At 41.3% G+C, this 6330-nt stretch overlaps 1 pseudogene; it reads right to left on the bottom strand.

Moving 5' to 3' along the window:
• Positions 1 to 658: 658 nt before the first annotated feature.
• Positions 659 to 3171, bottom strand: LOC125076901 (annotated as a pseudogene).
• Positions 3172 to 6330: the final 3159 nt, after the last annotated feature.

Here is a 6330-nt window from a genome sequence, read left to right as displayed (position 1 = left end):
AAAAATTCTATTGGTAACAAAAACATCCCAATGTTTTTAATAAAGTGGGTATACTTACAGTTGCTTCACAGTATATTTACAACAATATTATGTACCTATATATAAAAATGTATATTCACAACAATATAGATATTTTCAAAGTATCCATATAATTTTACTAAAACTCTTGTTGAGTTAGAAAAACTATCTAAAAATTCTGTTGGTAACAATAATTCCACTAGCAAATAAAATAACTATCAATTTGAAATTTTCTGTTCCATTTTTAATTTTTTTTTTTATGATTATATAATTCACTTCACGTCATGAGAATAGCTGAGGACAGAGTGGTATGAAGGAAGCCAGTCGACACATGGGTAAAATAATTTCAGGACAAGCACGACCCTCAGTTATGAAGCATTAACTTCACTTCATCGTTTAGGTAAGCCTAAAAAGTTTGCATACTATTAATAATATTCCATTGAAAGCAATACTGAACATCAATGCAGTTTTATGCAATTTTATGTGTCCACCCGTGTATATATATATACATATTTTTTTTTATTTATTTATTATAAAAATGTTTTTACAAAAAAATTAGTTCTCGCCAAGCTGGTATGCTTAACGGTGAGACGCGCTCGTTATTAATATACATATATTGATGATGAATGTCCTATGTCCCCTAGATGGGGCAGAGGGCGTCCACAGATGTCCTCCATCGCGATCGGTCTTGGGCTTCAGCCTCCACCTCGCTCCACGTCATTCCGATGCTCGCCGCCTCTGCCAAAACGGAGCGTCGCCAGGTATGACGGGGACGGCCACGCTTTCTTTTCCCTTGGGGATTCCAGTCCAAAGCTTGTTTGGGAATATGGTCGGGGTCCCTTCGGAGCGTGTGTCCAATCCATCTCCACTTACGACGCTTGATCTGACTGTCGATCGGGCTCTCATGGCATTTCTCCAACAGCTCTAAGATTGAGATGGTCTCGGGCCAGTAAATACCGAGAATGCGACGAAGACAGCGGTTGACGAAAATTTGGATTTGGCGTGAGATGTTCTTTGTAACCTTCCACGTTTCGCACCCGTAAAGCAACACGGATTTCACGTTGGGCCCGAATATCTTAAGTTTAATCCTTCGGGTCAGTTTCCGTGCTTGCCAAACAGGTCTCAGCTGCGCGAAGGTAGTTCGGGCTTTGGCTATCCGTGAATCGATGTCCTCTTCACTTCCTCCAGTCTCTGACACGACGCTCCCGAGGTATGTAAATTTGTGGACGCATTCCACTGCCTCTGTGCCAATCAGCAACGGTGAGCGATTCTTCAAACCAGTTCTCATCTCCTTGGTCTTCCGGATGTTGATTTTAAGCCCTGATTTTGCCGCTTCCTGACTTAGATCGTTTAGCTTAGCTTGCATATCGGCGTGGGTATGACTCAGCAGGCATATGTCATCAGCGTAATCCAAGTCTTCCAAGACGTTGGATAATCCCCACTCTATGCCGCGGCGCCTGTGTTCTAAGATGCGAAGCAAAGTTCCGTCTAGAACGACTAAGAAAAGTAGCGACGATAGGACGCAGCCTTGGCGAACATCCGCGTGCACCGCAACGTCATCCGATATGAGGCCGTCGTGAGTTACTTTGCAAGAATAATTGTTGTAAATGCTTTGTAGCTACTTTTTGACTATTTTCGGCGGCACTCCAATTTCCAAGAGGCGGGACCAGATGCTAGACCACTTCCACGTATCAAAGGCTTTTTCGAAGTCGACAAAGTGCGTCAAGTGCGGTGCGTCAAGTGTCGAAGTCGAAGCAGCTGAAAAACGGAAGACCTCTTCAAAGTGTTGACGCCAGCGTAGTAGGTGCCCTTCTGGCGTCACAACGAACTGACCATCTTTATCCTTCAGTGGCTTCTTCTTTGACTTGCCGTTGCCTGCCAAGATTTTAGTGGCTTTGTACAAGTCCTTCAAGTTACCGGTGTTTGCAGCTTGTTGAGCACGATCAGCAATACCGACAGCCCACTGCCTCCTATCTTTGCGGGTACTTCGATAAATTTCCTTGCGTTTCTGGCGGTATTGAGTGTTAAGGTCGGCTCGCATGGCGTCTTCATGGGTTTCAAGCAGTCTCAGATGTAGATTCCTGCGATCTACGATTAGGTTCCACGTGCGTTGTGACATCCAGTCCTCCCGAGAATGAGTTGATTTGTGCCCTAAGACGGTGGAGCTGGTCTCTGTATAGGCCACTTTGATGCGGTTCCACTTCTCGTCTAGTGTATCTGGTCTTCTTCTCTTCTTTCTTTCTTCTCGTCTAGTGCAGTGTCGAGCACAGCAAAGCGGTTGCGCAACTCGAGTTGGAAACTTTTACGCACATCTGAGTCATGCAGTTTGCTCATGTCAAACCTTCTTTCAATTTTGCCTAGACCTCCAGCCGCATGGGCTACTGCTACTTTGAGCCGGACTTCAGCAACCACCAGGTGGTGATCGCTATCAATATCGGCGCCCCTGCGGTTGCGGACGTCGAGCAGTGAAGAACGCCATTTGGAACTAATGGCAAGATGGTCAATTTGGTTTTTGGTGACCCCATCGGGAGAGTTCCACGTGTACTTATGGTGATCACCATGAATAAATAATGTTCCTCCGATGGTAAGGTCGTGGTTCTGGCAAAACTCGATAAATCTCTCCCCGTTCTCGTTACACACTCCAAGTCCTTGTGTACCCATATGACGTTCGCGGTTAGTGTTAACACTCCCAACCTTTGCATTCAGGTCCTCCATGACGATGACGATGTCTTGCTTCTTGATGCTCATAAGGGTGGCGTTAAGGGCATTTTAGAAATCGTCCTTGGTATCCTCAGGAGATGCATTGGTTGGAGCATAGCACTGCACAATGGAAATCTTCCGTGCTCTTGAGTTGAAACGGGCGTAAATGATCCGGTCTGACATCGGCTTCCAGCCCAAGAGGCTATTCTTTGCTGTATTAGAAAGGAGGAATCCCACGCCAAACTCTCGCACATTTTCCTCACTTTCTTTACCTGAAAACAGCAAAGTCAAACCCCTGGACGTTTTCAGCTCTCCAAAACCGTTTCTCCTCACTTCGCTTAGACCGAGAATTTGCAGGTTGTAGCTAAGCATTACTGCTTCTAGTTGAGCTAGTCGGCTATCATCGCTAAGCGTTCGTACGTTCCAATAAGCAATTCGTGTCCGTTTTTTCATGCCAAAAGTCGTCGGTAAAAGATCGGTCCGGTTTCTATCTGTTTCAGTTTCAGGAATCAATGATTGTCGGGCAAGCGGGTGATTAGCCCACTATGCCTTATTCCGATAGCGGGGCTGCCGCTTCAAAGCCTTCGGATGTGCTCGGTTTTGTTCCGGGTATCCTCCCTAGTGAGATGGTTCTGTTTTAACACGTTGACTGTCCAGGCCAAATCCAACAACCTTCACGTGGCGTCCTGCGGTTTTTTTATTAAAGGTAGTTGGAAAAACTTCACATTTAATAAATTTATACTTGAAATCTCCGTCACTGTAATATTACAGTTATTTTCAGCATGTATCACATGTGATACAAGGACGTCTCGTCCTTAATTTTAGTGTATCACATATGATGCAGGGAACGTCGAAGCAAAAAATGTGGGTATTCATATAACTAATTGTTTTAGTTTTCTTGCGGTAGTTGCATAAAAATAATTATAAACGTTAATCATAATTAATCGAGCATCGCAGATCATTGTTGCACAAAATAGTTAGCAAAAATGAGTTCCCGACCGTTAAGTGATGCTAATTTGCTGCGTATTTTGGAAGAAAGTGATGGAGAAGACGAAGTTTTTTTGGAATTAGAAGATGCCGCAGTCAGTGATTCCATTGATATCCAGTTACCTTTGGAAGAGAAAGAACTTTTGGAAAACGAAGATTCCATTGAGGTAATTGAGCAATTTATAATGGAAACTAACGATCCTGTCGAACCAAGTGGTTCACCAGCTCCCACTCACCCGCCCTCTCAAGATTGGCATACTAATTTGGTAACTTTGTTCAGAGAAAGTTTTACAGGTTATAGTGAGGGACTACGCCATGAAGCCTTATTCCATGTAAATGACGATTTATTATGGAATATTTTTTGTGCTATTTTTGACCGTGATCTCATTCTGTTAATGGTGACCGAAACAAACCGATATGCAAGGCAACAGTTAGAGTCAGGCAGAAGCAACACACGCAATTGTCGTCTTACTCGTTGGAAAGATGTGACTCCAGAAGAAATGACCAGGTTTTTGGGAGTGTATCTTTTCACAGGCCTTTTAAGTTTTCCTACTCTAGAATCATACTGGAAAAAGGATAAGTTGTATTACCACCCACTTCTTCATGAAATTGGCATGTCATATAATAGGTTTTCTTTAATTTTACGATGTTGGCACTTTTCTGATAATCAAGCAGACCACAAGAATCAACGATTGTATAAAATTCAGCCTTTTATTGATAAGTTTATTACTAATTGTCGAAATATTTATACCCCTGGTGAAATAGTTGCAGTAGACGAGTCTATGGTTGGATTTAGGGGTAGATTAGCATTTAGAACATTTAATCCTCAAAAGTCTAACAAGTATGGTATGAAAATTTATAAATTATGTGCTTCAAATGGATATACCTGGAGCTATAAAATTTATTGTGGCCAGGATGAACAAGTTGAAGGCTTAGATAAACCAGGATCTGTTGTCGTAAATTTGAGTCGTGATCTATTGAATGAAGGTAGAATTTTGATCGCAGACAATTATTATACCAGTGTACCTTTAGCTAGATTTCTTAAAAACCAGAAAACTGATTTTTGTGGAACTGTCAGAAAAATAAGGCGAGGGCTTCCTTATGAGGTGGTACACCAACCATTGAAAAGGGGTGAAGTCGCCGCTCAACAAAATGACTGCATGACGTGCCTCAAATGGCACGACAAACGTGATATTTTCATGTTATCTACATGCCACAATCATGAAATGCAGCTATCTGGAGGTTTTCGACCTATTATGAAACCAAAGATGGTGCTTACGTACAATAATGGAAAAAAAGGAATTGATCTAGCGGATCAATTAGCAAGCTACAATTCTCCTGTGCGAAAGACATGTATTTGGTACAAAAAGATAGCAGCAGATATTTTGTCTATTGGAGTTGTGAACGCCATCATCCTTCACAATGAATTAAATCCAACCAAAAAATTTAGATTATTAGCTGGCCATGAATACATAATAAAAAAAATATTAACAATTGGAGCATTAGCTGTACCCGCTACAGGGCCATCAAGATCTCTAATGGCTTCATCGCATAAAATTACCAATATACCTAGAATAGCTAATGGTAAAATTGCAAGAAAACGTTGTCTTAGTTGCTACAAGAAATTGAAGGATGCTGGCAGCACCACAAAAGAAGCTCAGAAGAAATCACCTCAGGTACACACAGAGTGTAAGCAATGTAATAAGCCATTTTGTATCCCATGCTTTAACGAATTTCATTGATTTTTTGTCTTAGCAATATTTTCATTCTATAAAAAAAATGTGTTGGTTCATTGGTGTTTTACTTTTGTTAATATCTATTCTAGACGTCCTAACAATATTTATTTCCCTAACTCAGACGTCCTCGCCAATAAACGGTGTAGAGTCTGTACGCCTACTTGCATCAGATGTGATGCAAGGACGTATGGTGAAAGATAAATTTGTATCATATGTGATGCAGGGACTGTCAACGTGTTAAGGCGCAAAATACTCGCCCTTCGCCCTGCATCCGTTAGCTCAACTGCAACTCGGGGTGGCGGACGCGCGGCGGCGCGGTTGCAGCAGGTCCCAGGGAGAACGACGGGGACGTGGATGACTCGGACTGGCTAGGGTTCTGCTGTATACGGTACTCCGCCACGAGTACAGCAGAAAGTATTTTTGGCACTTTATAGGTAATGCTACTCTCACCAACAGCGATTCCCACCAAAACATACCCTAGCTTCTCTCCCCATACATATATTATTAATTATTTATTCATATATCGTTTTTCTTAACATTTTATTTAATAAAATACTATTTATTAGTACTTTCTTTCGCGTTTTGTTAGTGGTTAATAATAATAATTTATTTACATATTTATTATGGTTATAATGGTTAATTTTAAAACTGTAATATTTAAATAATTGTCGATTAACGTCACGGTGTCTTCAACCTAAACTAAAAGTTCTTACGTCATCTTAAATAAATATTAATAGCGTAAGCCGATTTTTGTCCCAGTGATTATGGGACGATAGCTGAACATAAAAAAATCGGTTATAGTCTCATTTCAAAGAGCCCAGCCTTAGATGTTCAAAAATTAAAGAGGATTATCGATTGTAATTTACTAAATATTATGATTTAACAAAGA

Source organism: Vanessa atalanta, chromosome 3, assembly GCF_905147765.1.
Source record: "Vanessa atalanta chromosome 3, ilVanAtal1.2, whole genome shotgun sequence".
NCBI lineage: Eukaryota > Metazoa > Arthropoda > Insecta > Lepidoptera > Nymphalidae > Vanessa > Vanessa atalanta.
Note: the sequence above shows the minus strand (reverse complement) of the source record. Positions and strands in the feature narration are given on the sequence as shown.